General features: G+C 47.0%; 1 protein-coding gene across 15 annotated transcripts in view; it reads left to right on the plus strand.

The window, feature by feature from the left end:
* LOC129827747 (protocadherin alpha-C2-like) overlaps positions 1 to 12,081 on the plus strand; it is a 217,925-nt gene that overhangs the window by 69,891 nt on the left and 135,953 nt on the right. The gene's annotated exons all lie outside the window — the stretch shown is intronic.

Raw genomic sequence — 12,081 nt, forward strand, 5'->3', positions numbered from 1 at the left:
GACAGAGAGGTAGCTCCGGACAGAGAGGTAGCTCCGGACAGAGAGGTAGCTCCGGACAGAGAGGTAGCTCCGGACAGAGAGGTAGCTTAGGACAGAGGGACAACTCTGTACTAATGGCAGCTCCGGACTGGAGGGCAGCTCATGACTGGGTGGCAGCTCCGGACTGGAGGGCAGCTCATGACTGGAGGGCAGCTCATGACTGGAGGGCAGCTCATGACTGGCGGGCAGCTCATGACTGGAGGGCAGCTCATGACTGGAGGGCAGCTCATGACTGGAGGGCAGCTCATGACTGGAGGGCAGCTCCTGACTGGCTGGCGGTTCTGGCAGCTCCTGACTGGCTGGCGGCTCTGGCAGCTCCTGACTGGCTGGCGGCTCTGGCAGCTCCTGACTGGCTGGCGGCTCTGGCAGCTCCTGACTGGCTGGCGGCTCTGGCAGCTCCTGACTGGCTGGCGGCTCTGGCAGCTCCTGACTGGCTGGCGGCTCTGGCTGCGCCTGACTGGCTGGCGGCTCTGGGGGCTCCTGACTGGCTGGCGGTTCTGGCGGCTCCTGACTGGCTGGCGGCTCTGGCGGCTCCTGACTGGCTGGCGGCTCTGGCGGCTCCTGACTGGCTGGCGGCTCTGGCGGCTCCTGACTGGCTGGCGGCTCTGGCGGCTCCTGACTGGCTGGCGGCTCTGGCGGCTCCTGACTGGCTGGCGGCTCTGGCGGCTCCTGACTGGCTGGCGGCTCTGGCGGCTCCTGACTGGCTGGCGGCTCTGGCGGCTCCTGACTGGCTGGCGGCTCTGGCGGCTCCTGACTGGCTGGCGGCTCTGGCGGCTCCTGACTGGCTGGCGGCTCTGGCGGCTCCTGACTGGCTGGCGGCTCTGGCGGCTCCTGACTGGCTGGCGGCTCTGGCGGCTCCTGACTGGCTGGCGGCTCTGGCGGCTCCTGACTGGCTGGCGGCTCTGGCGGCTCCTGACTGGCTGGCGGCTCTGGCGGCTCCTGACTGGCTGGCGGCTCTGGCGGCTCCTGACTGGCTGGCGGCTCTGGCGGCTCCTGACTGGCTGGCGGCTCTGGCGGCTCCTGACTGGCTGGCGGCTCTGGCGGCTCCTGACTGGCTGGCGGCTCTGGCGGCTCCTGACTGGCTGGCGGCTCTGGCGGCTCCTGACTGACGGACGGCTCTAGCGGCTCCTGACTGACAGACGGCTCTAATGGCTCGGGACAGACGGGCGGCTCAGAAGGCGCTGGGTAGACGGATGGCTCAGAAGGCGCTGGGCAGACGGATGGCTCAGAAGGCGCTGGACAGACGGATGGCTCAGACGGCGCTGGACAGACGGATGGCTCAGACGGCGCTGGGCAGACGGATGGCTCAGACGGCGCTGGGCAGACGGATGGCTCAGACGGCGCTGGGCAGACAGATGGCTCAGACCGAGCTGGGCAGACAGATGGCTCAGACGGAGCTGGGCAGACAGGCAGTGCAGAAGGCGTTGGACAGACGGCCGACTCTGCCCTGCTGAGGCGCACAGTAGGCCTGGTGCGTGGTGCCGGAACTGGAGGTACCGGGATGACGGCACGCACTTCAAGGCTAGTGCGGGGAGCAGGGACAGGGCACACTGACCTCTCGAAGCGCACTATAGGCCTGGTGCGTGGTACCGGAACTGGAGGTACCGGGCTGAGGTCACGCACCTCAGGGCGAGTGCGGGGAGAAGGAACAGTGCGTACAGGGCTCTGGAGACGCACAGGTGGCTTAGTGCGTGGTGCCGTACCTGGAGGCACTGGGCTGGAGACACGCACCATAGGGAGAGTGCGTGGAGGAGGAACAGTGCGTACAGGGCTCTGGAGACGCACATAAGGCTTGGTGCGTGGTGCCAGCACTGGTGGTACTAGGCTGGAGACACGCACCTCAGGGCTAGAGCGGGGAGCAGTAACGGGACGCACAGGACTCTGGAGACGCACAGGAGGCTTGGTGCGTGGTGTAGGCACTGTCTTAACCAGACCGCTAGCACGCACCTCAGGACGAGTATGGAGAGCGGTACCCGGTGACATCAACTCACCAATACGTTCATTCGGACGGATGCCGTGCCTCATGCACCAAACCAGTACATCCCTCAAATCTTTCTCCTTCAATTTCTCCATTAACTCCTTTACTGTCTCTGCGTTACTCACCTCCAACTCCGCCCTCACCGGCTCCTTATGTAAAGCAGGAGGAGTTTGCTCAAGTCCCCTGACTGACCCAACTATATTCCCCGAGAGCCCCCCCCCCCCCCAAGAAATTTTTGGGTTTGACTCACGGGCTTCCAGCCTTGTTTCCGTGCTGCATCCTCATATTGCCGCCTCTCCTCTTTCGCTGCCTCCAGCTCCGCTTTGGGGCAGCGACACTCCTCTGGTTCTGCCCAGGGTCCTTCTCCGTCTAGGATCTCTTCCCATGTCCAATCCTCCTTGACCCACTGCTGCTGTCATTGCTGTCCGTTAACCCGCTGCTTGATCTGGGTTTGGTGGGTGATTCTGTAACGGTGTTCCTCCCCCTCTTCATACGAAGAGGAGGAGTAGTGATTCGACCAACATGCAGCGGGTTGTGAATACATAATGATACTTTATTAACAAGACGAAACTAAACACACGAAGAACACTTGATAATATTACAAAACAACAAAACGAAGTAGACAGACCTGAACGAGAGTACTTACATAAAACACGAAGCACGTAGGAACAGGTACAGACTATAACACACGAACGAACAGACGCTACAGTCCCGTGTGGTGCGCAGACACAGACACGGACGACAATCACCCACAAACAAACAGTGAGAACAACCTACCTTAATATGACTCTCAATCAGAGGAAACGTCAACCACCTGCCTCTAATTGAGAGCCATACCAGGCAACCCAAAACCAACATAGAAACAGAAAACATAGACTGCCCACCCAAAACTCACGCCCTGACCATCAAACACATACAAAACAACAGAAAACAGGTCAGGAACGTGACATTCCCTATGTCACGGCCGTCGAAAGAACTGGACCAAAGCGCAGCGTGGTAAGCGTACATATTCCTTTTATTTAGAATGACGCCAACAAAACAATAAACAATACCAAAACGACCGTGAAGCTTAAGGGCATATAGTGCCACAAGACAACTTCCCACACAGAAAGGAGGGAAAGGGCTACCTAAGTATGGTCCCAATCAGAGACAACGATAGACAGCTGTCCCTGATTGAGAACCATACCCGGCCAAAACAAAGAAATACAAAAACATAGAAAATAGAACATAGAATGCCCACCCAAATCACACTCTGACCACACCCCAAAATAGAGACATAAAAAGCTCTCTAAGGTCAGGGCGTGACACCCTAGCTGTCTGTTTGTGATTGGAGTAGAGAGGAAAGAATCGTGGTCATGTGGTTGCTTTGTTAATCTCCTGTTTACTTCTAACTACCTAATTCATACTCCCTTTCCAGTGCCCTCTGACGTAGTCCCATAGTTCTGAAGCAAAGTGTTTTTGCCCCGTGTGTTGTCGAGTCGTTTCCTCTGACCTTGTCTAGCTCTCACTACAAACACACAATGCTCCCAATTCCTCTAGGTGCTCTGGTTTAAATCTGCTTCCATGAATACTTCTATTCTGCCGGTGCTGTCAGTATTCCCAGTTTTCCAGGATTAGGGCGTCCGTTAAACGTGTGTAAGTGATAATTCCACTTTGTTGCTTGTGTAATGCGATTAGCGGGAAACATCTTAACGGTGCCATGAAAAGTGGATTTTTACAAGCAGAGCTGAGAGAAAAAAAAACCGGGACGTCAGTCTCAGAGGAGTGGTTGACTTGTGTCAGTTCTTTCCCCTCTACTCCTTTTCATTCGGTCTCTTTGGCCTTTCTTTTTCCCTACATGTTTCTCTTTCTGGGATATTTTTTTCGCCTTTCTCATAGCATTGTCACTCTTTCTCTCCTTGTGTAATCCCATTCTAATTATTTGTTGTGTTCATCTCCTTCCTCATATCTACTGTCTCCCCTCCCTCTTCATATAAACTGTCTCCCCTCCCTCTTCATATATACTGTCTCCCCTCCCTCTTCATACAGTTGAAGTCAGAAGTTTACATACACCTTAGCCAAATACATTTAAACTCAGTTTTTCACAATTCCTGACATTTAACCCTAGTACAAATTCCCTGTCTTAGGTCAGTTAGGATCACCACTTTATTTAAAGAATGTGAAATGTCAGAATAATAGTAAAGAGAATGATTTATTTACGCTTGAATTTCTTTCATCACATTCCCAGTGGGTCAGAAGTTTACATACACTCAATTAGAATTTGGTAGCTGTCACGTTCTGAACCTAGTTCTTTTGTATTTTCTTTGTTTTAGTTGGTCAGGGCGTGAGTTGGGTGGGTTCTATGTGTTGTGTTTCTATGTGGGGTTTTCGTTTGGCCTGATATGGTTCTCAATCAGAGGCAGGTGTTTGTCATCGTCTCTGATTGGGAACCATATTAGGGTAGCCTGTTTTCTGTTGGGTTTTGTGTGTGTTTGTTTTCGTGTGTCTCCCCTCTTCATGTATATTGTCTCCCCTCTCTCTCCAGATATATTGTCTCCCCTCCCTCTCTCTTCAGATATATTGTCTCCTCTCCCTCTCTCTCCAGATATATTGTCCCCCTTCCCTCTCTCTTCAGATATATTGTCTCCCCTCCCTCTCTCTTCAGATAAATTGTCTCTCCTCCGTCTCTCTCTCTTCAGATATTTTGTCTCCCCTCCATCTCTCTCTCTCCAGATATATTGTCCCCCCTCCCTCTCTCTTCAGATATATTGTCCCCCCTCCCTCTCTCTCCAGATATATTGTCCCTCCTCCCTCTCTCATCTCTGTGAATCATACTGTAGACAGGTTGTTCCACCAAATGAGTTCCTTTTGGTGCCTTTGGTCATTTAAGTAGAAATTGTGCACAAATATTGAGTTTTATATTAAATGAAGTGCCCTCTACTATAGGCAACATCTGATTTTATATATGAATAAAGACTTGCTAAAGTGAATACTGTCACATTCCTGACCTGTTTTCCATTGTTTTTGTATGTGTTTAGTTGGTCAGGGCGTGAGTTGGGGTGGGCATTCTATGTTATGTGTTTCTATGTTGGGTCTAATGTGTTGCCTGTTATGGTTCTCAATTAGAGGCAGGTGTTTGACATTTCCTCTGATTGAGAACCATATTAAGGTAGGCTGTTCTCACTGTTTGTTTGTGGGTGATTGTCTTCCGTGTCTGTGTATGTCGCACCACACGGGACTGTTTCGTTTTCGTTCGTGTATGTAGTCTGTTCCTGTTCGTGCGTTCTTCGTGTTTATGTAAGTTCGTTTGTTCAGGTCTGTTGACTTCATTTATTGTTTTGTAGTTTGTTCGTATATTTTCGTCTTCGTTATTATTATTAAAATTCATTATGTATTCATCACACGCTGCATTTTGGTCCAATCCTTCTCGCCTCTCCTCATGCGAGGAGGAGGAAAAATATGACGACCGTTACAAATACTCCGTGACTTCCCACTTAACCCCAACATTTTTGTTGTTGTCTCTAGGTAGTGTTAGCTAGCGCTAGTCGGATGTACCTGCGCCAAAACTCCGGTATTTGTCATCCTATAGCTTGCTATCCATCTTCTTTTTAAAAAGTGATCCAACATGTTTTCAGCACTTTGATTTCCATGACTGATCAAAACGTTTTTTCTCATGGCCTTCTCTTGTCCCTCTGCAGCAGACATACAGTGAGAAATATGTTTCGAACATCAAGTCATAATACAATCACAGTATTGAATCGCAATACATATAGAATCGTGAGAATCGCAATACATATTGTATGGACACATAAGTATCATGATAATATCGTATCGTGAGGTCCCTGGCAATTCTCAGCCCTAGTAGATAGAGAGGCGAGAAATGTTTGAACAATTTAAACATTTGTGAATCTTCAAGCATTAAATTATTCCTCTTCTATTGCCACGGTCACAAGGAGATTTATGGCTGAAGTTGTCAACCCTGTTATGGTCAACCCTGTTATCGTCAACCCTGTTATGGTCAACCCTGTTACGGTCAACCCTGTTACGGTCAACCCTGTTATGGTCAACCCTGTTATGGTCAACCCTGTTACGGTCAACCTTGTACTTTATTAGGCACTTAATAGGCACTTACTACAGTCCTTTATAAACATTTTATTTAACCTCTTGACAGTAGAGGATGCCTGGTTGCTCTTCAAAAGTACTTTCCTCTCCATCTTATATAAGCATGCCCCATTCAAGAAATATAGAACTAAGAACAGATATAGTCCTTGGTTCAACCCAGACTTGACTGCCCTTGACCAGCACAAAAACATCCTGTTGCGTTCTGCAATAGCATCGAATAGACCCCGCGATATGCAACATTTCAAGGAAGTCAGGAACCAATATACTCAGTCAGTTAGGAAAGCGAAGGCTAGCTTTTTCAAACAGAAATTTCATTCCTGTAGCACTAATTCCAAAAAGTTCTGGAACACTGTAAAGTCCACGGAGAATAAGAGCACCTCCTCCCAGCTGCCCACTGCACTGAGGATAGGAAACAATGTCACCACCGATAAATCTACGATAATTTATAATTTCAAAAATAATTTTTCCCTGGCTGGCCATACTTTCCACCTGGCTACCCCTACCCTGGGCCAACATCTCAGCACCCCCTGCAGCAACTTTCCCAAATCACCCCCCCCCCCCCCTACTTCTCCTTCACCCAAATCCAGACAGCTGATGTCCTGAAAGAACTGCAAAATCTGGATCCCTACAAATCAGCTGGGCTAGACAATCTGGACCCTCTCTTTCTAAAATTATCCACCGAAATTGTTGCAACGTGTATTACTAGCCTATTCAACCTCCTTCGTATCGTCTGCGATCCTAAAAGATTGGAAAGCTGCCGTGGTCATCGCCCTCTTCAAAGGGGAGACACTCTTGACCCAAACTGTTATAGACCTATATCAGTCCTGCCCTGCCTTTCTAAAATCTCTGAAAGCCAAGTTAATAAACAGATCACCAACTTCTAGAATGCAGGTGTGCTTCTACACCTGCATTCTAGCTGTTTGGGGTTTTAGGCTGGGTTTCTGTACAGCACTTCGAGATATTATCTGATGTACGAAGGGCTATATAAAATAAAATTGATTGATTGATTGACCAACCATTTCGAATCCCACCGTACCTTCTCCACTATGGGATCTGGTTTCCTAGCTGGTCATTGGTGCACCTCAGCCACGCTCATGGTCCTAAACAACATCATAACCGCCATCGATAAAAGACAGTACTGTGCAGCCGTCTTCATCGACCTGGCCAAGGCTTTCGACTCTGTCAATCACCCCATTCTTATCGGCAGACTCAATAGCCTTGGCTTTTCAAATGACTGCCTTGCCTGGTTCACCAACTACTTCTCAGATAGAGAACGTGTCAAATCAGAGGGCCTGTTGTCCGGACCTCTGGCAGTCTCTATGGGGGTGCCACAGGGTTCAATTCTCGGGACGACTCTTTTCTCTGTATATATTAATGATGTCGCTCTTGCTTCTGGTGATTCTCTGATCCACCTCTATGCAGACAACACCATTCTGTTTAGATCTGGCGCTTCTTTGGACACTGTGCTAACAAACCTCCAAACAAGCTTCAACGCCATACAACACTCCTCACGTGGCCTCCAACTGCTTTGAAATGCTAGTTAAACTAAGTGCATGCTCTTCAACCGATTGCTGCCCACACCCTCCTGCCCGACTAGCATCACTACTCTGGACGGTTCTGACCTAGAATATGTGGACAACTACAAATACCTAGGTGTCTGATTAGGTTGTAAACTCTCCTTCCAGACTCACATTAAGCATCTCCAATCCAAAATTAAATCTAGAATCGGATTCCTATTTCGCAACAAAGCATCCTTCAATCATACTGCCAAACATACAGTACCCTCGTAAAACTGACCATCCCACCGATCCTTGACTTCGGCCCCCAACACTCTACTCAGCAAACAGGATGTAGTCTATCACAGGGCCATCCGTTTTATCCCTAAAGCCCCATATACTACCCACCACTGCGACCTGTATGCTCTCGTTGGCTGGTCCTCACTACATATCCGTCGCCAAACCCACTGGGTCCAGGTCATCTATAAGTCTTTGCTAGGTAAAGCCCCGCCTTATCTCACCTCACTGGTCACCATAGCAACACCCACCCGTAGCATGCGCTCCAGCAGGTATATTTCACTGGTCATCCCCAAAGCCAACACTTCCTTTGGCCGTCTTTCCCTCCAGTTCTCTGTTGCCAATGACTGGAACGAATTGCAAAAATCTCTGAAGCTGGAGTCTTATATCTCCCTCTCTAACTTAAATAAGGATAACTTGAAGTATGAGTGAACTACAAGACTTTTAGTGTGAAGTCCCCAGGCACATTTGGGCAAATCGTGAAGGAGGTATTCACACTCATATTACATTTTTCTGCAAGAATATCATCAAATCTGTATACTTGGACTTTGATTTAACTTTCCAAGTATTAGTGGCCATATTATAAGTTCAACATTTGCAAAACAACCAGTTTTCATAACTTCATAACTCTGAATATCCTTATAAATGTTGTCCAAAATGAAAAGGCATGCTGTCGCACAAGGTTAGTAGCTACATTTTAGGACATATACATGGTTTCTGCCCAGCTCATTGGCTATCTATCTAGCTTTGTTTGACCCCAATTGGTGCTTATTTGACAAAGATACAGTCGTTCAAGTGATGACAGCCCGCTTCATCGGCATGCCATGAAGGCGTCGCTCTCTGACCAATTATGGTGTCCTATAGGATATACTACACACCTAATGATATAGTGAAGTCTTGTTACCTAGGATTTCTGAAAAATACATACGAATGTGATTTGACTTGTTGAAACAACTTGTCTGTTGAGATTTTCCCAGATTATTTTCTTTGCAAATTGAACAAGTGGAAATACAAAATCGATTGTGCATGCTATATGGACCTTTTAGGATATGAAAAATGATTTTATCTAACAAAACAAAACTTCATATTATCTCTGGGACCCTTTGGATGATAAATCAGAGCAAGATTTCAGAATGTAAGGATACATTTCACCTTCAGAGGTGAATCTATCAAACCTATCGTGGTGAAAAAAGTATTTTGTTGTTAGGAGCTCTCCTCAAACAATAGCATTGCATTTTTTTGCAGTAATAGCTACTGTAAATTGGACAGTGCAGTTATATTAACAGGGATTTAGGCTTTCAGCTGATATAAGAAACTTATATGTATCAACATTTGTTGTTTATCTAAAATCTGCAATCTTGACATAACGCACTGCATGATTTACAACTGTCCTGTTGACGGAACCCCAATCCTTAAGTTAAGCATCAGCTGTCTGAGCCTGTACACAGCCAATCTATAAATACCACACCCGACTACCTGATCCCCATATTATTACTTACCCTCTTGCTCTTTTGCACCCCAGTATCTCTACTTGCACATCATCATCTGCACATCTATCACTCCAGTATTAATGCTAAATTGTAATTATTTCGCCTCTAGTGCATATTTATTGCCTACCTCCCTACTCTTCTACATTTCCACACACTGTACATATATTTATATTTTTATTTTATTTTGTGTTCTTGACTGTACGTTTGTTTATGTGTAACTCCGTGTTGTTGTTTTTGTCGCACTGCTTTGCTTTATCTTGGCCAGGTCGCAGTTGTAAATGAGAACTTGTTCTCAACTGGCCTGCCTGGTTAAATAAAGGTGAAATATATATATATATATATGGGAAAACCCCCCCAAAAATGTCACCCAGTTACACTATTCAACAGGCACCTAATTGGTGGAACAACCCAGATGGCAGAAATAAATATAGCGGCCCAGGTTAACAGGGTTTTAATTGCCTGGCTACCCAGACTCCTTGCTCAGGCCAAACTCTATGCCACGCCCATGGATGTTAGTTTCTTCTCCTCAATGAGTCTGGATCTGAGTACCGCCTCAACCCTTTACCGATTGCGAACACATTCAGGGCCGTCTGATTGGTCCAGAAACCGATGGGTTGGGTCAGAGTCAGCACACGCGTAGGAAAAGCGGCGGTTTGAAAAATCCTTGTTTGCTTTGAAACTCTGATTGGTTAGAGATCATCCAATCACTAATGACTTTGTTTTGTACAACACCCCTCGCGCCCCTCGTTCCCACAAATGACTTAAATGATGGCAGTCTCAGGCTAAAGTATGTAGGGAACGACAGAGCAGCAGAAGAATTGAGTGTGAGTCATCAGGCTAGGGTCTTTAGCCCCGTTAGAGAACTGTAATATATGTTGGACATGTGACCTACATACAGGGCACCAATGAAATGTAGCATACACACACACACACACACACACCACATTGGTTAATGCATGCATCTGGCATGACAGCAAGACGCGGATTCTAAAAGGCTTTTGATGATGCATGTGTTGGGGAGATGTCCATGTACGTGATTCAGTTTTTATGCTGAAAGTGGAAGGTTTTCCAAGAAGAACTACAGCGAGAGGTGAAGCTTTGGGACCGGCTGAGTTATTATTGTATAAAGTGGAGCAGGCTGAGAAACCCTTTCAAACTGCTTCCAAAGTCTCTCTCTCTCTCTCTCTCTCTCTGCAGACCAGAGCTCCGCTACATTATTCAGTCTAATCTGAAGAAGTGTGTCAAGGCCTCCCGCACCAAGACTGGTCCTAGCGACCCACGCAGTACTGTATACTGTCTGCATACCTCCTAATACGTATGAAGGAGACCGGTATTACACAAATATGTTAAGGCTGTACTGCTATCTTATATATCTGTCTATTGAGAAAGAGTGACACAGCCGTTCTGTGGATGATTAGGCTGTCAGTAAGAAGCATGGTGTGCCCGGGTTTAGATTTCTGTGTAAATGTAGATTTGCTGCGTGTCTGCAGCGAGTCATTGTGTAGATGAGTATCTGGCTGAGAGGGCTGGGTTTTCTACAGCTGTGTACTCTGTCTCTCTTGTTCAGAACACGATGGGAGTTTGTCTTTTTAATTTCCGCAGGGGAGAGAGATACACGCATGGTAGCATCCCAGAAAAATGTAATACCTGAACCACGGATATAGTTTATGTGCTGTGTGTCTGAGAGTCAATATATTTATCAAGTGATATGTGGTTTTGTGGGAGGGTGAGAGTGTGTGTATTTATCATGCAATATGTGGTTTTGTGTGAGGGTGAGAGTGTGTGTATTTATCAAGTGATATGTGGTTTTGTGGGATGGTGAGAGTGTGTGTAGTTATCAAGTGATATGTGGTTTTGTGGGAGGGTGAGAGTGTGTGTAGTTATCAAGTGATATGTGGTTTTGTGGGAGGGTGAGAGTGTGTGTAGTTATCAAGTGATATGTGGTTTTGTAGGAGGGTGAGAGTGTGTGTATTTATCAAGCGATATGTGGTTTTGTGGGAGGGTGAGAGTGTGTGTATTTAACAAGTGATATGTGGTTTTGTGGGAGGGTGAGAGTGTGTGTATTTATCAAGTGATATGTGGTTTTGTGGGAGGGTGAGAGTGTGTGTAGTTATCAATTGATATGTGGTTGTGTGGGAGGGTGAGAGTGTGTGTATTTATCAATTGATATGTGGTTTTGTGGGAGGGTGAGAGTGTGTGTATTTATCAAGTGATATGTGGTTTTGTGGGAGGGTGAGAGTGTGTGTATTTATCAAGTGATATGTGGTTTTGTGGGTGGGTGAGAGTGTGTGTAGTTATCAATTGATATGTGGTTTTGTGGGAGGGTGAGAGTGTGTGTATTTATCAATTGATATGTGGTTTTGTGGGTGGGTGAGAGTGTGTGTATTTATCAAGTGATATGTGGTTTTGTGGGAGGGTGAGAGTGTGTGTATTTATCAAGTGATATGTGGTTTTGTGGGAGGGTGAGAGTGTGTGTATTTATCAAGTGATATGTGGTTTTGTGGGTGGGTGAGAGTGTGTGTATTTATCAATTGATATGTGGTTTTGTGTAGGTGGGTGAGAGTGTGTGTATTTATCAAGTGATATGTGGTTTTGTGTAGGTGGGTGACAGTGTGTGTATTTATCAAGTGATATGTGGTTTTGTGTAGGTGGGTGACAGTGTGTGTATTTATCAAGTGAT

This window comes from Salvelinus fontinalis, chromosome 29, assembly GCF_029448725.1.
Source record: "Salvelinus fontinalis isolate EN_2023a chromosome 29, ASM2944872v1, whole genome shotgun sequence".
Taxonomy (NCBI): Eukaryota; Metazoa; Chordata; class Actinopteri; order Salmoniformes; family Salmonidae; genus Salvelinus; species Salvelinus fontinalis.